The sequence below is a fragment of the Panthera tigris genome, chromosome F2, assembly GCF_018350195.1.
Source record: "Panthera tigris isolate Pti1 chromosome F2, P.tigris_Pti1_mat1.1, whole genome shotgun sequence".
In the NCBI taxonomy this organism is placed as follows: Eukaryota; Metazoa; Chordata; class Mammalia; order Carnivora; family Felidae; genus Panthera; species Panthera tigris.
In genome coordinates, this window is record NC_056676.1 from 56,981,048 (window position 1) to 57,004,738 (window position 23,691).

The 23,691-nt window shown below is 34.1% G+C and overlaps 1 protein-coding gene across 3 annotated transcripts in view; it reads right to left on the reverse strand.

Annotated features, from left to right (window-relative positions):
* CSMD3 (CUB and Sushi multiple domains 3) overlaps positions 1–23,691 on the reverse strand; it is a 1,242,212-nt gene that overhangs the window by 584,442 nt on the left and 634,079 nt on the right. The gene's annotated exons all lie outside the window — the stretch shown is intronic.

Genomic DNA, 23,691 nt, shown 5'->3' on the forward strand with positions numbered 1-23,691 from the left:
GACATGTACACTTTCATTTCTATTATGGAAGAGCTTCTCTAAGTTTGAAAATAATCTACTTTTAGAATGTTGAGTAGAACTATCCTATACACAAATCTAAGCCTCTTTGGGGAGAATAGTAGTTAAGCTTTTGCTGATGGCCTAATTATTTTTTGGTTTTAGAATTATCCAGGCTTTCAAGGTTTTTCTTTTTTTTTTTTTCCACCTTGAGTCAATTTAACTAAGTTTAATTTTTCCCAGAAACATTTCAATACCGAGAAAATTTTCAAATTCACTTTCCTATGGTTATTTACTTTCTGTCTATGCTAAGCCTGTACTTTTGTCCTGTTCTATTTCTAATACTATTTAAATGTGTTTTCTCTATTTTTGTTTATTATTTTTTATTATGATAATATATATAAAAGAAAATTTGTGCTTTTAACCATTTTTTTAAGAGTACATTTTGGTGACATTATGTTCATAATGTTGTGCAACCATTACCACTGTCTGTTTCCAAAGATTTTTCATCACACCAATTTTCAACCATTTTCCCTTTTCTCCAGCCCTTGGTAACTTCTAACATACTTTCTGTCTCTACAAATTTGCCCATTAGAAGTATTTTTTGTAAGTAGCATTACACAATATTTGTCTTTCTGTATCTGGTTTATTTCACTTAGCATAAGGTCTTTGACATTCATCCATATTGTAGCAAATTTGTTTCTTTCTTATGGCTGAATAATATTCCATCGTATGTAAATAGTTTTTCTTTTCTTTTCTTTTTTTTTTTTTTTTTTTTTTGACCATTACTCTGTTCACTGACACTTGGGATATGTCTATCTTTTGCTTATTGTGAACACTGATGCTATGAAGATTGGTACACGAGTAAATATTGAGTCTTTGTTTTCAATTATTTGGGGTATATCCTTAGGAGTGGAATTCTGGGTCATATATTAATTCTATGTTTAGTTTTTTTGAGAAACTGCCAAACTGTTTCTCAGAGTTGAACATTTTAAATTCCCACCAGCACACACACAAGAGTTCCAATTTTTCCACATTCCCACTAGTTGTTAATTTTTCTTTTGATTATAGTCAGCCCAGTAGGTGTGAAGCAGCATCTACTTGTGGTTTGGTTGCATTTATCTAATAATTAATGATGTTCAACATATTTTCACGTATTTATTGGCCATTTGTATATCTTCTTTGGGGAACTGGCTATTCAAGTTTTTTACCCATTTTAATTAGGTTGTTTTATTGTTGCTGAGTTGTAAAACCTCTTTATACATTCTCAACATTAGTTTCTTAACAGTTAAAATTTAAAAATAATTTCTCCCATTGTGTGCATGACTTTTCACTTTTATGATAGTGTTCTTTGATGCCCAAAAGTTTTTAATGTAACAAAATACAATTTACCTTTTGTTGTTTTGTTGATTATGCTTTTAGTGTCAAATTTAAGGAAACATTGTCAAATCTATTTGGCAAATTTTCCTGTCTGTTTCCTTCTAGGAATTTTATAGTTTAAGTCTTTAAACAGAGGTCTTTGATCTATTTTGAGTTAATATTTCTAGATAGTACGAGTAAAGATCCAATTTCATTATTTTATATGTGGCTATTCAATGTTTCCAGCACCATTTGTTGAAGCAATAATTCTTTCCATTTGTTGAAGCAATAATTCTTTCCTCATTGAATGGTCTTGGTACCTATGTCAGATTAATTGATCATAGATGTGAGGACTTATTTCTGAGTTCTTTAGCTTTTATTCATCTGGGAATATCTTGATTTCACCTTCAATCTTCAAGGACAGTTTTGACAGCTATAAAATTCCTGCTTGACCTCTCTGTTCTTTCACCGTGTGAATATGTCATCCTACTGCTTTCTGAATTACATGTCTTTTTCTTATTAAAAATCAGCTGTTAATATATTTAGTATTTCTTGCACATGATCAGTGACTTCTTTCCTAATGCTTTTAAGATTTTCTGTGTCTATACCTTTCAGCAATTTGATTATGATGTGTCCCGCTATGGAACTCTTGGAGTTTATCTTGGAGTTTGTTGAGCTTCTTGGTTGTGTCGATTTATGTATTTCTCAAATTTGGGGAAATTTTGAACATTATTTCTTGAAATATACCTTGTGTACCTTTCTCTATCTTCTCCTTTTAGGCCTTTTTTAATACATTTGTTGGCCCACTTGTTCATATCCTACAGGTTTCTTATGTCCTTTCATTTTGTTTTCATTCTTTTTTAATTATTTTCCTTTTATTATTCAGACTTGGTAATTTCAATTGTCTTATCTTCAAGTTTACTAACTCTGTCTTCTACCTAATCAAATCTGCTATTGAACTTCTAGTCTTTTATTTCAGTTATTTTATTGTAAAGTCTCAATATTTCTATTTGAATTCTTTTTATAATGTATATCTCGTTATTGATATTCTCATTGTATTCATATATCATTTTGTGGTTCCTTTTAATTCTTTGTCCATGCTCTTTGAGCAGAATTAATATAGTTATTATAAATCTTTGTTTAATAAGTTCAATGATGGAACTTCTTTAGGGATAGTTTCTGTCAATTTATTTTGTTCCTTTGAGTGGTCATACTTTCCTGTTTGTTTGTATGCTTTGTGATTATTCTGTTGTTGCTGAAAACTGGATATTTGAGTATTATCATGCAGTAATTTTGGAAATCAGATTCTCTCTCTTCTCCAGGGTTTGCTGTTCTTGATTGTTGAAAGCTTAACTTGTATTCATAAATATTTTGCCTGGAAGTTTTTAAATACAGGTGTCTTAAAAATAATAATTTTAGTATGTTTGGGCTGTTATAACAAAATACCATACTCTGGATAGCTTATAAACAACAGAAATTTATTTATCACAGTTCTTGTGGAAGTCTATGATCAAGATGCTGGCAGATTCAGCATCTGGTGAGACCAAGCTTCCTCATACATGGAAAAAACATTTTTTTTTCTTCTGTAAACTGGTAAGACAGAAGGTCTTAGGAACGATGAGGTATCTTTTATTATACCAGCACCAAACCCTTCATGATGGCTCCATCCTGCAGACCTAAGCACTTCCCAAAGGCCCACCTCCTAATATCATCATTTTGGGCATTAAAATTTCAACACATGAATTTTGATGGGACACAAATTTTCAGACCATAGCAACTCCTCCTCCAGTCTTTGAGGATGGGCTCAGTGCTGGAACATTCCTTTAGTACTTTGCCAGACCATTTCAAGTTCTGCCTTAACCTTCACTTGCTGCTTAACACTGAGTTGATAGATCAGCCAGTGGTGAAAGCTTAGGGTCTTTTCTGAACATATGCCTTGTCCTGCACATGCATGTAACTCTCTAAATTCTGCCATATACTGGAGGGCTTTCAAATGCCCTCATTTCCCGAAAATACTTCTGTTTGTTATTTCTAGTGACTCATTCATGGTAGCTTGCTTCTTCTATGTATTTAGTTATATTTAATAGTAAAACCATATTTATTTGAGTTTAAGCTTTAAGAATCCTGAGGCCCTAAATTGGGTATAATTTTATTCATTTTATGCTAATTGGATCCAAGAGCTACTACCAGGCTGGTGCCATTTTTACATCCTCTGAGGGTTTTAACTAACTGCTAAATTTCAAGTTTAGGTTATTTACCTATTGATCCAAGGAGACTAGTCCCTGGTCTTAGTCTTCTCATTCCAGAGATTTATTGCATTCTGCTCCAAAGAAAACCAAGCTTTCTTCCCATTTCATCTCCTATTTTTATTCCAGCTCATTTTCTTTTCATTATGCCATTATGTGTTTGTATTTTTATATGCATATTTATATGCATTTGTATGGTATCTATGTGTGTGTGTGTGTGTGTGTGTGTGTGTGTGTATATATATATATATATATATATATATATATATGCTTTCTTTTGTAAACCAGAAATGCACTGAAAAATGCATCCCTTGTTTTTTCAGTAGGAGGACCTCTCAGAGTACTTTATCTGTCATCCTATCAAAATAAGAAATACCATGATCCACTTCACCCCAAACCATTTCACAACATATTTCAAATTAGGAAATGCCCCCTTTTAATGGCTTTAAAAGCCTAATTGGCTACTAGAGACAAATTAGGTATCTAATAAATGATTGTTTGATTACTAATTATATGCCAAACCCTTGATAGTCATTATTGTATAATCATGTGCTAAAGGATTTGGACACCCATTTAATGGGAGATTTTATTTTGCCTGAATTGTAACTGAGATTCATGGATGTATATATGTAACAATGAGAATCCTACTTCATTTTAAGTTAAGTGATGAACTAATTACTAACTAGTCCATATACTTTCAGATAAGCACTTAACCACTGAGCTGTCACTTGAAATTTTAGACACTTGAAATTCCTGAAGAGTTTCAATAACACTCAATCACTGGGAAGCTGGAATAGTCTGATTGAATTTGTAAAACACATTCATTTTAATTCGATTCATGTAGACTTAGTTTAAATATTATAAGAGAGTCTTTTAGTAGTAAAATCTATACATTAAAAAAATAAAAACTAAGTTTGCCTCAACTAGAGACATTAATATAAATAAAACATTATAGTAAAACTCAAAAATAGTACATTGAAATATTTCCAAAAGAAATAGAAGGTATAAAAATAATATGAAAACCACAACAACAACAACAAAAACTCTGTTTACATCAGAATGTAATAAGTCCCATCAGGAGTCTGAAGTAATATTTTCTTTTTCTGGATTCTCCTTTACTATGGAGTTGACCAAACAGCCATTTTTTATCCCTTTATTTTTAATGAGGAAATGAAATGAAAAGTTAATAAAAAAATCAACAAATACTCATCAATGCAACATGAATGTATTCTGTACATATTTAGTTGGTAGTAGGGCTGAAACGTTTAGTAGGGAAATTAAAAGAATACCATGTATATTTGTAGAAAGAAATGTCATACATTTGCCTCTCTTATTTGTTCCTAATTATTTGTGGGTGGGAAGAGAAAGCTGCATTTAACTCACGGGACTGCTGAAAAAAAAAAGGTGTGATAGTAAAATATGTCCCTAAAACATAGAAATGATCTATAATTGTCTTGATTTCTTTTAACCAAATAAATCACTCTCTTGACTTCCATTTGTAATGATTCCAAATGGCTTACAAAGTGCTGCCTATTGAGAGTTATGTTAAAAACATTTAAGCTACTTATGTGGTTGATTAAGAATAATCTCATGCATTTTAACATTGCTTTCCAAAAGTGAGAACTCTGTAAACAGCATTAAATATTAAACCCCTAGTTGATACATTTCCTATAAGTCTTAATATATGGGTTTTCATAAGGTACTTTAACAGAAATGGTATATAACTTATGTCTCATAATTTTTATTCTCTGTATCATTCATAGAGGATTTAAAACCATAACTTCTATATTATTGCATCTCATGAAGTCATGTGGAATTCTCACTAAATTATAAACTTTATATCTGTTACCTATGAAATTTTTAAAAAAGAGCAAATATTTGTATGGTGTGAGTCACTAGGCTCAGTACCACATATGTATGGCTTTATTTTAACCCTAAAAGTTTATGTAGTATATATTTGCACATTAGTTTGCCCACTCGGCACCTAAATATCCACCTTATATTTAAAGAATTAGAAATCTTGGTAGGAAGCACAGCATAGTCCACAATAAAATTAGATACTATATTCTCTATCACTAATTGCATTTAGAGTACAGACATGAGATCTAAGCTTTCCCAGCTATTCTGGAGAGGGTGGCAAAAGCAATAGAAACATCCAGGTGTAGAGGCAATAGTGGTTATAATAAAGAATGACACTGAAGTCCTAGAGAAGCAGCATCCAATAGAAAAAATCATCCCAAAACTCACAAGCAGGTTGGCCTAATACCACAACCATGTGCTTAAACATCACAGTATTTTTCATTTGCACAGTAAAAGTCTACAATTTAGAAGAAACTGTCTGTCTGCCAAATACCTGATGTATAATAACACAATTTGTAAATATGTTCTTTGATGTCAGCCATATCCCTCATGTCTTAAATAGTGATGGCAAGAGGGGATAATTTCTGAAACCTAAGAGCTAACAAATATTATGTCAATTCCTTGGGAACAGAGTATAGGAAGCATAGATTGGTATCAGCTGTTTTATCTTCCATGATAAAGTCTGCATTGTCTTTGCATCAAAATAAATCTGAAACTTGATGAAATTTCTCAATATTTCTCTAGTTGCTGACCATTGTATAAAACATTTTATACCAATATAATCAGCATAGCATTCAAATGAATCTTCAATGATGTTTAAATTAAAAAATTAATGATGCTTTGATATTAATACCAAGCTATACTCATTAGTGAGACAGGGCTATACAGCTAAGAGTACAGGGAATGCCTAGAGTTTAAATCTCATCTCTCTCACAGAATGCTAGGTTATTTGGGGAAAGTCTCTGATATCTATAAAAGAGTGTTCATAATTCACTTCCTAAGTTTAAGTAAGCATTACTTTAAACAAGGTTTGTAAAAAACATACTGTGCTTGATACAGAATAGACCCTCATAGATGGCAGTTATTATTAGCTATGATAAGCTAATCATCATAAAATAGATGTTCACATCTGTTCATCATGGATCTTGAAAATGAAGTTCTTTTTTTTGAAAATCCTACTACAATTCAAAGAGAAGAGTGCCTTCCCCAAACTCTATGCTACTAGAAATTTATCTTTCCTGGAAGTAGCTTTTTCTACATTATGTTTGTTTCAGAATTACAATTGCAATAATACTCTGATATTAATAAGTACTTTTGCTACCAGATGAGGAAATCCAGAATGCATAATATATGCATAAGTATAAAATATACAAAGTTTAAGGTATGCATGCAAAGTTACATAGTCAATTTGACATCTAATTAAAGCATTTATTTTTTCATATACTTCTAGATCTTGGCAATCACAGTCCATTGGGGAGACAAGACACAAACAAGATAAATACCATACCCTATCTTATGTGCTTTGGGATATGGACACAGAGGATCACATGGGAGCAGAGAGGAGAACCATCCAATCCAACTGGAAAGAAAAGTGAAAACAGTTCCTCAAAGAGGAAATCCCCAGGGAGTGCAAAGTAAAGAAAAGATGAGAATTGGGTAAGAACTTTCTAGGGGAGAGCATGAAAAATGTCACAATGGGAAAAAAATACTCTTGTTTCTGTACTGCCAACTGTAAAACAGGAACCAATGAGAAGGAAGACTAAAGATGGAGGTAGGGCTCCCATCATGTTGAAGACTTTGAACTTTATCTTCTAAATGTGGAGCAGCAAACAATGAATTTTGAGGAGAGAGTTGACAGGGTGCTAACTGCTTTTCATTTGCTCTCTTTGGTAGCAGAAACAATCTGAATTTGAAGAAGAGCAGGGCAGAATTAGATCAAGACCCAAACTTTGGTATACAAGTAGGTGTTGAGAATAGACTCAATCTGGATTTCTTTATCCCAAATAAAAATAATTATAGTAATTTTTCCCCTTTCCTCTATTTCTACATATGAAAACACTATTCAATGTGACGCCTGGCTGGCTTAGTCAGAAGAGCATGTGACTCTTGATTTCAGGTCATGAGTTCGAGCCCCATGTTGGGTATGGAGACTCCTGAAAAAAGATAACAAACTTAAAGGAAAAAAAAAAGTGCTATTCAAAAGCCCACACAAAAATCTGTTTCACAGGACTATTTAATCAAATTGTATTGGGTATAAAATTTAATTTAAATAAAGCAGAATATGCAGAGCATTTGTTTGAAAAAATGTATTTTAGAATAATTCTAAAATTTGGCTGTTTTTGTAATATGTATTGTATATGATAAGTATTATGTGGTATATGGGAAATTAATGTTCAATAACTATTTAGTATTCATTTGAATTTGCTTATCATTGTAAAAAATAAATATACAAAGGTAAATATACTTGAAATTTGTGAACCAGATAAACATTGTAAGATATAAAAGTCTTAAATATGATACATGTGAAGCCAACATGTATTCATTTCAAAGTAATCTCATTTTAGAGGAAAGTATTAACCACTCATATTCTAGAAAGATTATACATTGTAGTATTATACTTGGATATTTTATTGCAGAAGATACATTCTAAGACTCTGGACTAGAGCATTCAAAAATGAGAAGTGTCAGCCTGGGGAATTCTTTAGTTTCCTCCACTTTGCTGCCAGCATCAGTTAATAGTTTCAGTTCTTACAAGGACTCATATTTTAGGGACAGGGGGTGGAGGGAGTCTGGAGACGCAGGAAGATATTGATGGAATGATAAAAGCTTCAGCTTTGTTTTATTTTTTTATGTCTTTTGTATCTCTACACTGTTCTTCCCCTTTAAGGGTTTACTGGTATGTAACAATGACAGATTAAATATGGCACTACAAATGTTTCACCGAAGGGAAAAAGCTACATAAAAATGAAAAAATGCATCAGATATTAAATCTGTAACACAACATACAAAATTGTTGGTTCTTTTCTGTCATTTATTTATGCTTAGCTACTGGAGGATATAAATTTCATAATGCATATAAATTATCAACTTCAACTTATAAATTTTGAAGAAAATACTTGCAAATAATGTTACTTGTTTTAGGAAGATATTCATCACAAATGTATGTTAGGTTGTACATACAGAAAATTTTTTGACAATAAATATAAATGAGGCTCATTAAAATGAATTTTGTAAGAAGGGCTATTTCTATCTTTCCATTTCTCTGTGTCTATTTTTACAGATGATATTTGACTTAAAGCTTTATTTAAAAATTATATTCGTTCAAACTTATTAGACACACAAACATGGTAGTGAAAAATCAGATACAGTATATATATACACATATATATACGTATATGTATATACGTATATATATGTGTATATATATACATATATATGTATGTGTATATGTGTGTATATATATATAGTGAACCGCAGAGTGGGTTTTAATTCTTGACCTCAGTTTATTCTTATTATTTTTTTCATATGACACCAAAGAGGAAGCATGCCTGATATTAGCTTCTCAATTCATAGCCTTTGTTGTGAACTTTTATTTCTTGTAGTCATTGATTAATGCAGTTTTATTAGTTAATATCTATGGACAATCTTGCTTACCTCCCAAATTATCTTCCCAAGTAAGCAATTTAGGTAGAAGCCCAAGAAGTTAGGGTAGAACAAGAATTATTTGACCCTGAATCCATTGCTTGCCACAGCTATCCAAGGAGAAAGATTCCTGGTCCACTAAGGAACATTCTTTGTGGGAAGTGGCTGGGATAAAAGTGAAGAGAGGTAGTTATATTATTCTTTCCTGTTTTGAGAACTGCACTTCAATTAATAAGCCTCTAATTTAAATTTTGGAAGTTACATTGAAACACAAATCAGATAATGTAAGTCTTCTACCTAAAACCTCTTAATTTATTTAATTCATTCTATAACTATTTAGAACCCATTTTTTACCACATTCTATCCTTGTGCTGGGGATAGAAACAGACTTTCTTCCCTTCTTTGGAGAAATACACAACAGATAGGAAAGTATTAGATAATACGATGTCATGTAAAATCTTCAAATACTCATAAGTATTATGAAGTGCTGTAACGAAAAATAAAGCATGGAGACAGAGGGTGATAGAGGTGGTCAGTGACAGGGGAGGAAAGAACATGACATTTGAGAGATATGTGAATGAAGTGAGAGAACAACTGGTTCGGTCATTCTCCTCATGATATTTTTGGATGGATCCCAGAATGCCCTGTGTGATCTGGGCTTTCTTCAGCTCTACAGTCTCTGTTTCTTCAATCATCCTCTTACCCACCATGCCACACGACCTCTGCCATCTTTTTAATTCTAGGAGATGGCAGGGTCTTCATGGACCTTTGCAAGCAAATTTTATTATTTTATTTTATTTTATTTTATTTTATTTTATTTTATTTTATTTTATTTTATTTATATTATTTTAATTTATTTCATTTTATTTTATTTCATTTTATTTTATTTCATTTCCTTTTATTTTATTTCATTTTTATATGTTTATTTCTGAGAGAGAGAGAGAGAGTGCGTGTGCAGGCACAGGAGACAGGCAGAAAGAGAGGGGAACAGAGGATCCAAAATAGGCTCCATGCTGACAGCAAAGGCCCAACTGAGCCACCCAGGCACCCCTGGGAGCAGTTTTAACTCTGCCCCAGACACTTTCCTGTTTGCATTGCTAATCACTTGTCTTCCTTCAAGATTGGCTTAAATCTCACCTGCTCCAAAAGGCCTTCACTACTGATACTTCTACGCAGAATCCCTTTCATTCCACTTAGAATGTTTCTTTCAAATTGTGACTGTTAATTTCTGTGTTTACTTTTTTATTTTCTGTCTAAATCCCTAGCTGGAAGCTTCCTAAAGGCAGCGAGTTAGTTTTGTTTTGTTTTGTTTTGCTTTGTTTTGTTTTTTAATCTCTTGTAGACCAGCTTTCTAATCAATAAAAGTGTAGACTTCCCTAGGACAAGTTTAGCACTTACAGTATTGGTGCTTATCTGTCTACTCTAAGATACATGACATCTTATATGGTAGATATATGGTAGAGATCAACTCAGACTGAGAGTTTATAAGGGGATATGGAAGAAGTCCTCCCAGGAAAAAGAAAAAAAAAAAAAAGACAGCCACCTCATCCTACCTATACCTGCAATTTTTGCTTTCTTTCTCCTATCTTTGCCCAATGTGAGCGGTTATACTGGTAGGTCAGGATGGGGCTGAAATTCAAGCAAGATATGTAATGCAGAGCAAAGGGATTACACAGAATCCTACACTTCAATGATATGTGTATCTAATGTGACTGGTTGTGTGAGGATAATCAGATCATCCAAGTGACTCTCCTTCACCTTGGTTAAACATTTCCAGAAGCTAAACAACCTATAATGCCAAGAAGAACCAGTACAGGATACACAGGAAAAACACTGCACTCCTTCTCTGTCCTCACTACCCGGCTGCAGCTGCTGTTGGTTGAGGTGCGGGGCAGCTGGGGCGGGAAGTGGTGTCCCAGAATGGTAACTGTGATTCTTGAAACTCTGAGGTTGTCATTAAGATGACCTTCTACTCTGCGGTAAAATATCTCCAGGGGGAGACAGCAAAAGCTTGCAGCTCTCTCCAGTTCCTTTTTCAGTCTCTCTTGGCAGACTTCTATTCTGAATTCTTAGAAACATCTGCTGATGGCTTCTGATGACTAATATCAGCAGGGAGTCTCCGCAAGGATATTCCAAGTTCTGAAATGTGTGAGAGCGTGTGTTATCTGCACAGCAGGAAGCTCAGCTCAAACACTGGTGGTGGAGACATTATGCTCAGCACACTGGGGATACGGTGGGGTGGGGTGGCGATGGTGTGACTACTGGTGGCAGTGGTAATAGTAGGAATGTTATTATTAACATTTTATAAACATATACTCTATTCCAGACTCTGTTCTAGGTGTATGGCATGCCTTATCTCACATAATCCTTCCAAGGGCCCTATGAGAAAGGCAGTATAATTTTTATTTTACTATTCAGGAAAGTAAAATGCTGAAAGTCAATGATTGTTAGTGGAAATACCAACCTCTCATAAACAAACAAACTGTGTTGCTTCAGTTTTCAAGATGTTAAAATGAAGCTGCACCTAACTTTGGTAAAAATGCAATCTAGAATATTGGTCATATAATTATGGAATTACCTAGAAGGCATGTGACAAAGAAATGAGTTATTAAAATATTAATTTTAAGAATAAGAGAAATATAATGCTTCATAGAATAAATATATAGCCTACCCAAGAAGAGAGATTTTATGTTCTGTTTCTTTATACTTCTTCATGCCTTCATTTACAAAAAATACATCAGGAAAATGATGGTTGTAACAAGAAAAACAAATTTTAAACAGTTATAACTTATGCGATTAAAAAGGGATATGGTCTTAAAGACTGTGCCATGTTATTGCCTCTTTAGAAAGTTATTAAGATTCACTCAGAAGCTATGAGCAGACTCAGGTTAAGTGTTTTTATAGCCAGTACAGCGTCTTGCTTACAGTAAACTATAAATAAAGACTACTTTACTTAAATAAGGAAATATTGTTTTAATAATTCATTATATCATAGGTGGTTTTTATAATGTAAAATTGCCAACAATATTTGCTGATCAGATAGATATTTACACCAGCTATTCAACAGCAAATACTTGTTAAATATTTGTTGTTGTCAGAGATGTTACCATGCTCACTCATAACCATCCCTCTCTTTCTCATTATTATGGAAGAACACTGCTCATTCCATAACTCTTCCTTGAGATGAATGATATTTAAAGGGCTGACCCTTTAATGAATAGATGCTATAAGTATGTGGTTTAGTTTAGAGACGTTTTAATGTCTCTCCTACACAAAAGATTCTTCTTTACTTATTTTCTATTTTCCTGCCTTCTCCTTTTCTGCCTGTGTTTTTCACCATTAAAGACCGTGATGGTTAGAAGAGTTTCAGAAGGAGGAAAGGAATTCTTTGCTTGAATGAAATACTATGTCTCAAAATTGCCACAGTAGCTGGATACACACCACAATTTTGTACACTAACAACTGAATGCACATCAATGTTTCTATTCCCTATTTCCTATAATCCTAGTATAATCCCCTGCTAGGGAAAGAGAGTGAAAGGTGTGCAATAGGAATGGCATAGAATTTTAAAACAATTGAAAGATATTTAAATCTGTCTATAGATAAAGGGATCTCTCTGGGAAGAAAAAGAGTAGGACATAATTCAAAGATTTCAAAGTTTGCCTTTATCACTTTCCTACATCTTGAATATTAATTAGAGTAGCTCTCTTTTGCTGGATGAAGACACCATCCTTTAAAAGCCCTATGCTCCCCAATTTCTTTGCGCTTCCTCATTCCACCTGTGGTAGACAGAATATTGACCTCCCAATGGGATCCATGACTTAATCCAGGAAATTTGTGAATCAATTACTTCACATGTTAAAAAGGAACTTGCAGATGTGATTAAGGTTAAGGCTTCTGAGATAGAAAATTTATCCTAGATTACCCAGGTGGGCCCAATCTAATCACACAAGTCCTTAAAAATAGAGGAAGAAGGCAGAAGAGTATGACAGAGAAATGTGATATCAGAAGGACTAGACCACCTTTGCTGAATTTGAAGATGGAAGAAGGCAGCTGGGACCGTCTCTCAACTGAGAGCCAAAAACAAAACAAAACAAAACAAACAAACAAAAAAACAACAAACAAAAAAACCCAAAACCAAACAAACCAAACAAGCAAGCAAACAAACAAACAAACAAACAAAAAACTGGGCACTTGACCCTACAATCAACAGGAATTTAATTCTTCCAACAACACAAATAAATAAGAAACATTTTTCCCTAGAGCGTCCAGAAAGAAACATAGCTTGCTGACATTTTAATTTTATTGCAGTGAGACCTGTACTGAACTTTTGACCCACAGAACTGTAAGGCAACAAATAGGCGTTGTTCTAAGCCACAAAGTTTATGGTAATTTGCTACAGCAGCAATAGTCATGACCATCATATCACCCAACCATCATAACTCTTGTAAGTACTGCTTAGTGTGGCCACTCACTCACCCTTCAAATTTAGACAAGTCACTTAAGTTCTCTAAACCTGTTTTTACACATACAAAATAGACATACTATGTCTAGACCAACTACTTCATACAGTTAGTGGGAGGATTAAATGAGATGATACATAAACAGAGCTTAGAATAGGGCCTAACATACCAGTTTTGTAACAGAGAATGTCATACCTTTCCCAAACATCCTATTACCCATCTTCCATGGTGGTAGCGTTTCTAGCTGGTACCAAGTTACCCTAAATAAAGACCATACCTTCTATCATTTTTGCAGCTGAGTATGATCATGTTACTAAACTATGGTAAAAAGGTGTGTGTGTGTGTGTGTGTGTGTGTGTGTGTAGCACAGATTCTAGAAAGTTTTCTTAAGAAACAGCTTGCAATTGTCCTTTGCCGTCCTTTTTATCACTTGCTTCCTGAAATGTGTGAGACACCATGTTGAAGCCTGAGACACAATACTGGAACTTGAGGGCAATGGCCATACCCTGGAATGGTAGAGTAGTAATTAGCCTAAGTCCCTGAGGAATTCCTGGAGTAGAGCCATCAGAAGTTATAGACCACATACCTATCTTGCTCAAGTCTCTCTTGTTGGGGGGGGTTCTGTCTTTGAAAGCCAAACCTAATCCTTATTAAGTCTGTATATCCTGGTATTTTTAATTAAGGATTTCTTTGTCCAGTCTCCTATTTTCTTCTATGCCAACCCCCAAAAGACTTTATTTGGCTGCATTAAGTATACAAATTGTCACCATTTATGTGAATCATTTAATATTTAAGCTTAATTATCATGTAGCACAGTTCTGATTAAGCATATCACTCAAAAACCATTATAATATTGAGGTTAAAGTGTTAGGGATGCCCAACCATTAGCAGTGGGAAGAGGAGTGAAAAAATAACCTAAATAAAACTATTTTGTATTTTGCATAATTTGCCTCCTTTTTTTTTCTGAAGAATCAGAGAAATTCCTAGGAAGAGCTAACAAATATAAATAAACCAGTGAGATTTTTACCTAGAAATATTTCATCAGTTCTTTCAAAAAATATTCATTTCAATAACTTTTACAAAACAGCTATTATATTAAGAGTTAAGGATGCAATGATTCAAAAGTGGTTTTTGTTACTAAGTGTGACACTAAGGAAAACAGATGAGCAAACAGATAATTACAATATAATATGACAACTGGTGAACCAGTATGCAGAGTAGGATCCTAAGTCAATCTAGGTGGGAGGACAGGAAAGGATTCCATGAACAGTGAAACATGAGTTGAGGCCTAAAGAATGGCCAGGAATAAACTGGGTCAGGAGTTAAGAGAGGTGCAAACAGAGTAGGGAAGTATAGAGAGCAGTATGTCCCCCAAACTAGAGGGTTCTGGTAACGCACTGGTGTAAAGTAAAGTGTTGGGTCATGGGCCTTGAGCTATAAGAGAAGTTCAAGTTGTTGACGGATTCATCCATGAAGCTGTACAGATCTATTTAAATATTTTACCAAGAAAGGAGATAACATTTCATTTTGGAATACAAATTCACAGCGGATTTGTTGATAGGCATCAAAATGAGAGAAAGATTCTACAGTTGGGAAGTTGGTTGATAATTCATAGGAGAAATAATGAAAACTTGGATGAGAGAGAGTTAATCAACTTTGAGGCACACTAATGAGCTATACTGAATCTACTGGACATTTTATTTAGACTTGTGAAGGAAGAGAAGAATACAGAATGAAAAAATATTTAAATTCAGGACATAGAGGAAACTGAATTTTAAGGAAATGGCAGAAAGGATGAATACCAGGAAAAGATTGAGAAGGGAAAAATTAAGGAAATCAGAGCATAAAGAAGTCAAGGGAAGAGAGTTTCAAGAAGCAGGAAGTAGTCAATAATGTCAATTAGTTAACTACTATTCTTTCTTTTTCACTTTACTAATCTTTATTACTCATCTTTATTATAAAATATAACATATGATTGAAATTTAACAGAATTTTTGTTAGCATAAAATTAAAGAGGAAAAAATTAACTGAGGTCCTCTATCCAAGGATAACTCATTTTACATTTCAGAATATTTATTTTTGTTTTTTACTTAATGATATTTATTTATAGACAACTATTCATTGTGCCTGCACTAATTCATCTCAAATAAAAATTTCAACTAAATAAACCATTTGACACAACACATTTCATTGGCAAGTGCTGTACAGGTATGACTCAGTCATGAGGAGGGAAAATAAAGGTCAATGCCTTTGACAGCTCCCTTACTTCCAAGGTTAGGATACCCTACAAATGGTAAACAGACACTTTTCCAGGCTTGAGGAATCTTCTAGTTGTTTTCCCTGGTTTCCAACCTATTGCTTTATGCCAAGATCTGTACTTTACTCCTGGGTTCTTTCTGAATCATGACTTGGTAGGACCACCCACTTGGCTTTGATTTGTTCTGAACTGTCACCTGAGGCTGGCTCCCATTAGCTCCTCCTCAACTCTAGCAGATACTGTCAGTGCTCCATCCAGATTACCTGCAAATGTTTCTGGTCCTTTCTGTAATCTGTTTTCTATCACCACATTCATTTGCCTCTAAATGTCTAGAGATATGTCTTCTGGAGGCTTCCTTCAGTCTATGGGAACTGTTATGCCCACTCATGAGCCCTGAAGGGCCTGGGTAACCCTTAGCCTACAGTTATGGGTGGAGAAGAAAGATAGCCCAGCTCCCTTGTACTGAGTTGGAACAAAGTCTGATGTATAATTTACACAGGCATAGGATCAAGCTACAGCTTGGCTTTTGCCTGAAATTTCACCCTTGTTTAACTTTTTTCCTGTCCTGCTTCCCCCACTCTCTGAATAGTTTCCTTGGTGCACTTTCTTAAAATATCACTTGCATATAAATCCTTGTCTTGACTCTGTTTTTTGCAGAAAAGACAGCTGCAGTCTGCAGGAAAGTGACACTTTCTATATCTGGCTGAGGTCTCAGACCTGGCACTGAAGCTTGGCACAGGTCCCAAAGCTCTGACTCTTTGGCACAAAGAGCTAGTGCCTGTAGGTGGGCAGGCTAAACGAAGTGGCAAGAGGCTAGCTGCGGTGATGGAACAGTGACAATATGGAAAGGCTTTTGATGTTAGTGTTTCGGGTGGAAGTCAGGGTGTATTCTGATGCCTGAAGAGTTTATGGGGAGGAGCACTGAATGGGTCTTTAATGGATCTAAACAAAAAACATGGACTTAAATGTTGTACTGGGTATATGAATAAAATATTTCACAATTTAATTATATTACCACATCATAAAATAGACCCTGACGACTTATTCTTGAAATAAACAGTAGAATGAAATGACCTGCCTAGAAAGGGATAAGATTTCCTATTAGAAGAGGTTGTCCTTCTTGACCTGCATCTAAGTTTGAGACAGGTGTCCCATCTATCGTGTCACTTCAACAGAAACCTGTGTCAAAATAATATAAAATGTTACAGTAAAATTTTATCAGAACTATATGAGAAGTCCAATAAGTATGCTTTATGTTAGCACTTGAGAAAATAATATGCATGTATAAATATTACTAGAAATATTATAGAGTTAACATTTATTTATAAAGCAGTATAACTGCCACCAAAATATTTGCCATTCGTTGTGCACTAACTTTAGACTATGCTTGATACAAATGCCTAATAATTTCTCAAATATTCCATATGCATTGCTTATTCTTGTCCATTAGTTCTTTTTTTTTTAATGTTTACTTATTTTTGAGAAAGAGCACATGCATGCAGACGTGAGACGAGAGAGAGAGAGGGGGAGACAGAGAATTCCAAGCAGGCTCCATACTGTCAGCACAGAGCCTCACATGGGGCTCCAACTCACAAACCCTGAGATCATGACCTCAGCAGAAATCAAGAGTCAGATGCTTAACCAACTGAGCCACCCAAGTGCCCCATTAGTTCTTTTATTTATACAATAAATGTTAACGGGGCACCCACTGTGAGCTATGTACTATTCTTATGCTTAAAGCTCCTTAATTATTTAACATATCTCAACATATGTATTATGATCTATTTGATGATGTCATCCACCTAAAATTGTCTTTGGAATAAGGGGTAGCATAAATATTTACATAATACATTAAATTTAGAAGATAATGTCCAATGTACAAAGTGTCGTATTGTTTGGTGACTTGGGTGTTCCTCCAACACTCCTATGACATGGCCAGGCAAGGATAATTATTCCTGCATTGAAGATGAGGAAACTGAGATTCGGAGATGCAAAATTACTTGAACAAGAATTCAGGGTTTCTGACTCTTAGATCAAAACTCTGCCCAGTATCCCTCTGCATAGAATAATAAGGAAGTTATTTCTAAATAGGTGAGGAATATCCAGCATGAGTTCTTAAATATATACACTTAAAATCATGCCATTGCCATACATAGGTTATAGTCAGCCGTATTCTTTGAGTCATGAGGTACAATTGTGAGCCAAATTTAGAAACAAATTAAGTATTCATAGTCCTGGAATACCAAAAAAAATGTGTTTTTGGCTAGTGTTATCCCATATTTTTTTAAAGTCACAGTCAATTCACATCCTTTTGATGACCAATTTTATATCTTCTGATAATTTAGACTTCTGCTAAACTAGTGAGAGTTAAAATTTAGACTGAAGTCGACCTCACATGCCTCTTTTTATTTTCTCTGAATTATATTCTTCTATGCTCAGTCAATTTAATCTTGTTATTAGTGGCCTCCCAGTGGATTTTATTTTGTCAGTTGTGAGATTTGTTGACATCCTGGAGACGTCAGTATTATTCTCACAAATAGCCATCCAATGTGGATAAAAACACGTCGCTTTAAAGTGAGAATATGAACTGGCCAAAAAGCCATAAAGAATTCTATTCCACACATTTTTATCTTGGTTCTGCACATTATACTGAAGATCTAATTAATGGAAAAAAAAAAAACTGTACCTTATACTGAAGAACTATTTAATTAAAAAAAGCTATTTTGACTTTACTATTAATTTATGTTTACATTTGAAAACCCACTTCTCAAAAGGTCATTAGACATCCAAGAAATTAGAGTAGAAGTACCCAACATTACCTTGTGTTTTCAAGAGCTAGAACCTTTGTATCCCAATATTGATGAAGATAGAAGAAATAAGAATATAATCAATTTGCAGGATATGTATTAGAGAGTAAACTGGGGAGATAAATATTGCAACAGATTCTTTACTGTCAAGAGACAATAAAAATTATGACTGTATCACTAGCTTCCTGCCTCAGGGTTCCTTAGTGACAATTAATAGAAACCTATTTTGGCTGACTTAAGTAAAAAGATAATAATAATAACGTAACTAGATAAAGACATGGGGTAGTTCATAGAAGTAAGGAACAGCTAAAATCCCAGCTTGCCAATGGAGGCATCCTTCTTGCTTTTCCTTGAAGCCCCTACAAAACTTCACATGAGGCAATTGCCTTGCAATGGGATGTTTATTTTCCTGAAGACCAACCACTAACCACTATCTCCTCATATTCCCTAAAACAGAATCAAACTCTCCATGGTGACGTTCAATATTTTCCCTGAACAATATGGTAGCCACCGGCAACATGTGGCTATTGCGTACTAGAAATGTGGCTCATTTGAACTGAGATATCCTTTAAGTATTAAGCACGTTCCAGATTTCAAAGATTTAAAATGAAATAAAATGATGGTAAATTACTGCATTAATAATTGTGTTCTGATTACATGAAATTATAATATTGAGGTTAAATAAAATATGATATTAAAATTAATTTCATCTTTTAAAACTGTAGCTACTAGAAAATTTAACATTATATATGTGGCTCACATATTTCTTTCTTTTTTTAATGTGTATTCATTTTTGAGAGAGAGACAAAGACAGAGAGGGGGTGGGGTAGGGGCTGAGACAGAGAGGGAGACACAGAATCCAAAGCAGCCTCCAGGCTCTGAGCTGTCAGCACAGAGCCAGACACAGGGCTTGAACTCTGGAGCCGTGAGATCATGACCTGAGCTAAAGTTGGACACTTAACTGACTGAGCCACCCAGGCGCCCCTCACATATTTCTATTGGACAGTGTTCTTGTAGACAGCCTCCAAAAATTTTTCAAGACATAGATCAAAGAGTTTTGACAACTACTTTATCCTACAGTTAAAACGTTTTTTTAAATGTTTATTTTTGAGAGAGAGAGAGAGAGAGAGACAGAGAGAGACAGAGTACAAGCAGGGGAGGGGCAGAGAGAGAGGGAGACACAGAATCTGAAGCAGGCTCCAGGCTCTAAGCTGTCATCACAGAACTGAATGCAAGGGTCAAACTCACCAACCGTGAGATCATGACCTGAGCCAAAGTCAGACACTTAATTGACTGAGCCACCCAGGCACCCCTATCCTATAGTTTCAAATGGACATCTTTTTTTTTTTTCTTTTTAAGTGTGAATAGCTGCAAAATATGCAAGTTCTCCTATACTATAATTTTATAAATATTTGAAATACAGTTTCCTTAAAATCTTGTTAACATTAGTCCATTTAATTTCTAGAAAATGTCCACTGTATATTATAATTGCAAAGACTGTAATATCAATCAGACAAATTAGGAATTCTATGTGTTCAATAAACCAGACTTTGTGTTTCAATTCAGGTTACTCTATAATTCTATGTATTGTAAATTCTAATTCTAGGATATACAGAGATACAGATAGATTAAAAGATAGGTGGGTGGATAGATAATACATATGCATATACACAAACATACACGTGAACGTACATTAAGAGATAAAAAGAGGGGACTTTCTGTAAGTTTGTTTTGTAGATGAAATAAGGTATTGTCTTCTTCAAATATTTCTTAGTGAATCTATTTTTTGCTTTGATCTCAAAGACTCTCCCCTCAGGAACTATATGCACATAGAATTTTCTACTCTGGATCGCTAGAATTTTATTTACACTCATTTCAGCTGGAAAAGTAATATGTGACTTTCTTTTGAAACCGTGAAAGACAATCACGAAAAGGAAAGTGATAAAAGAGAACAAACAGATAGAAGTAGGTACTTAAGCTGGACTCTGTTAAAAAGTGGAATACTTGAAAACGGTGTTCAGCTCTGCCCCCCCGTCCCCCCCCCCCCCGCCCACCCATACACACAGCCTGGAAATTGTTCGTGTATTCCAGCACACTCATACAAAAGACTGAAGACAAATGCACGAGACAACTGAAATCAAGGAAGATCCTCCTCATACAAGTTAAGGAAAAGCTCAAGACAGAGAAGTATTTACTTCACACATGGAGCTAATGTTAAATGCATATTGTATTGCAAGAAGAAAAATCAATTCAATAACCAGGCTAGTTTAAAGTATTTCTTCTAATATTCTGATTTGCTGTTGTGGTGAAGAAGCCCTCAATTATGTTCATCATTGAAATTCTAAGATTAAAGGAAATATTCCCTTACAGAAGCTTGTGGAAGGGGTATAAAGTAACCTTAAAAACATATATTATTTTAACATTGCAATGCTCAGTCATTATATTTTATGTTTAGTAAGCTTAATGGCAATGTTTGTACTGAGAAATAAAAAATGACTATAATGTTTAGTCACCTATAAATTAATCATCGCATAATCAAATGTGGAAGAAAATGGTATATAGTGACATTTTTTTTCTGCATCAACACGTCAATTAAATGTAACAAATAACTAAAGACAAACACGTTTCCTGATGAGACAGCAACATTTGGCAAAATAGATGTCATTTAAAATGATCCTATTTTGAACGAGCCATTTCATGTTTCCTTATCTAATCAGTATAATAATTTTATGATATAATATTATTATTTCTAATAGAGGAAAAAGAAAAACTAGTTCAGAGGAATCAAAGATCATGCCTGTCTACAAATGTGTAACTACTAAGAGGGACAGTATGGATTTGAAATCAGTTCCATTCAGTTTAATCCAGCTTCAAATCTCAAGAGATTTTTCCACCAATCATATTTGTGGTTTGGACAATTAGAACACCATGATTGCTTTTAAAACTATCAAACATAAAGAAAAACAGGTACAATGATATTTGAAGAAAATTATAGATATTGAGGTATTAAGCATCTTGGTTAATTGAGATTTATACCAACTAGGAAAGCTGTATGCCCATGTTCTATGCCAGTGACCGCCTTCCTGAAAGATCTGATGTGAGAATCTATAGAAGCGAAACAGGATTTTTCAAACTGTGTTATAACCTGTTAGTGTATCATGAAATAAATTTATTGAGGCATGACCCATATTTTAAAAACAAATAGGTCAATATAGATTAGAATAAAAAATAGAGAAGTGAATTCACATATTAAGGGAAAATACTATTTTGTGGCATTGTGTGTACATGAGTGAATTGGGCCACAGTGTAAAAAAAAAAAATTCTAACTGCGGGTCATGGTGAAAAATGCTTGAAAACCAATTTCTATAAGGATATCTTAAAATAGAGGTAAACCAACAGATCAAAAAATAATGTCCTCAGTCAGGTACTTGATAAAAATAGCAAAGAAATGAAAGTAATTATGTCCTCCTTAGAAAATAAATTGGATTTTTTTAGAAGAAAAAGAAGAGATAAAAGTTTGGTAGATTGGGTAAGATAAACAAGGGGAAATGTGATGACCTCTGTGAAACTTCAGGTATCTCAGTAAATGAGAATGAATTAAGCTTAGCAAAGCAGACATCTCATTGAACAGGAGATAATTACCACATTTTGATGACAATTACAGGTAATTATCATGACACAACAAGATTTCTATCTCAATGCAAGATTAATATAATGTGTTTGTTCCATACTTTATAATGAATTTACTTCACGCTTATCTTGGTGTAAGACACTTACAGCACCTTAGTGTGAGGTACATCCTTGTAATAACACATATCTTAAGAAGTACACAGTTCTGACCTTTGCCAGCTATGTGATCTTAGATAAGTTATTCAGCCTCCATGTTAAACGCACACAATAAAAGTATCTACTTCACAGGGGAGTCTTAAGAGGATTAAACAATTCCTAAAAAGTGCTGTGAATAGTATCTGGCATGTTGCTAAGCCTTCAATAAATGCAAGTTTATTTTTCAAGTACTACATGATTTTTTAAAATATTTCAACAACCCATAATTCATACAGAGAAGATATCTGACAAATAAAATATTTGTTCAATTGAACTGACGGCACAGGTTCGGTGAGCAAAATAGTTTCTTTATATAGAGGAAAGGTTAGATTTAGTGAGTTTCCCAAGTTTACACAGTTAGTTTGGGGCAGAAGCCTTCTGATCTAGTTCTGATTCATAAATCGGGGCTTGCCTATGAGGCAAGTGTAACTGACCACTGAATTGATTTTTAAAACCATGCTGCTGCCCTTAGGATAACGATTCATGAACATAAAACATTCTGGCAGGCAGTATACACTTTATCTAATAACAATGAGTTAATGTGTTTTAAGTCCTTACTATATTAAGCACTCTGTAGTCATTACCTCACTTATTTCTTACAGCACTGTGAAATGCATTCTCCTAATATCCCCATTTTTATAGATAAAGAGACAGAATTATAGGGAGGTTAAATAACTTGATCAAAGGTATCAGCAAATTGTAAGTCAGTATTTGAACTACCATCCGAACCAGTTTTATTGGCTCTACTACCAAACTTTCCTTCACTAACCCAGAAAAGATACCAAACAATCTGAGAGGAATTCTGATTCTGTCTAGTTAGGTACTCTCTGTATTCTTCCAAGGAGAAGGAGGATAGAGAGAAGACAGGAAAACTAGCTGTTTTTTTCATCTCCTCTTACATTCGTTCAGCATAATATTCTTATTTGAAGTATTGTGGCACATGCATGTTTAGATGTATTACTCATTTATAGTCAAACAGAAAGACAATCTAACCTTTTGAAATACCCATAATGTGAATCTTCTCTGAGTGGAGACCACAATAAAAGCTACTTTTTATAATAAGGAGTAGCTGTGAGATGTATAGTACTAAGAGAAACATTGAAAGAAAAGGCAGCTTTGTGCCAAAACACGATATATCTGAATGATACGTCAAGCAGAAAAGATAGGAAGCAAAAAGCCATTATTCATGGCTTCTTTAAAAAAATACATACTTACAACTTCAAAAAAAAGTCTCA